Here is a 1299-nt window from a genome sequence, read left to right on the forward strand (position 1 = left end):
TGAAGGGCCTCTACCTTGCGTGCGTCTGGTTGAACCCCCATACTGGAAATCGTGTGTCCCAGAAAGCTAATTTGTTCCTGCCCTAACACCGACTTCTCCTGTGATAGTTTGAGGTCAAATTTCCTAATTCTCTGAAATACCGTTCTCAGATGGGCTTCATGATCTCGCTCGTTTTTTCTAAACACAATAAGGTTATCCATATACACCTGGCACATGGATTCATCTACTCCTCGGAGAAACTCGTCCATTAAACGTTGGAAAGTGATTGGGGCATTCTTCAGCCCGAAAGGCATCCTCGTAAACTCATAGTGACCCCGCCCGAATGAGAATGCCGTTTTTGCCCGGTCCTTCGGATGCATTTTAATCTGGTGATACCCAGCTTTCAGGTCGAGAGTAAGTACTAAATATGGTAGATCCTCCTAATCTATCTAGTATGTCTTCCAAACGTGGAATGGGATATCTTTCATCGACCGTGTTTTCGTTCAATTTGCGGTAATCGATCACGACCCGGTATTTTTCCCTATTATCTCCCGGTGCCGCCTTTTTCTTAACCGCCCACAGGGGACTGTTATAGGGTGACGTACTGTTGACAATTATCCCCTGTTTTTTTAACTCTCCCAATTCTTCTCTAATATGTTCTCTTAACGCCTGCGGATACCTCCGTTCTTTTACATATGTTATTCTTTATTGTTTTAAGGGTATCTCATGCACCGTCTCCCCCGTTGCCCCCAACATCTCCCCTTCTTTAAAAAAAAATATCCGCGTATTCGCGCATGATCCCGTTTCTCCAGTTCTCCACGCGGCTTATCGCTCCCACCCTCATGTTGTTATCCCTGTCTAAACCCTGGCACTCGAACTCTTTTTCCCCTATTTTAATAACCCATCACCCATCTTTATTTTTAATCCGCCCTCCCATCTTTCTCAATAGGTCACACCCTACAATCGCTTCATAATCTCTCGGCATTTTCCCCACAACATGCACCGTGAGTTTACCTCCCACAACCCCCAAATGACTTAACCCCATCCTTGCCTCTCCCATAACGCTACAGGGCCCACCCAAGGTGACCAGTTTACAATCACATACCTGCACCTGTGGTGCCTTCTTACCGTCACTCAATCTCCTCAACGCCTCCCGGCATAGGATGGTGTTCGAGCTCCCGGTGTCCACGAGACATCTCACTCCTCCCACGATGATAATAGGCAGACCGCTTTGCTTCCCACTGATGTTGTAGCTGACTAATGTGCGGTCGCCTCTCCGCTGGTACTCCCCTCAGATTTTGTCCTGACTTCTTCTTCTCT

The sequence above is a fragment of the Halyomorpha halys genome, unplaced genomic scaffold (genome assembly GCF_000696795.3).
Source record: "Halyomorpha halys isolate HHAL.00 unplaced genomic scaffold, Hhal_1.1 Scaffold34.1, whole genome shotgun sequence".
NCBI classification, from domain to species: Eukaryota; Metazoa; Arthropoda; class Insecta; order Hemiptera; family Pentatomidae; genus Halyomorpha; species Halyomorpha halys.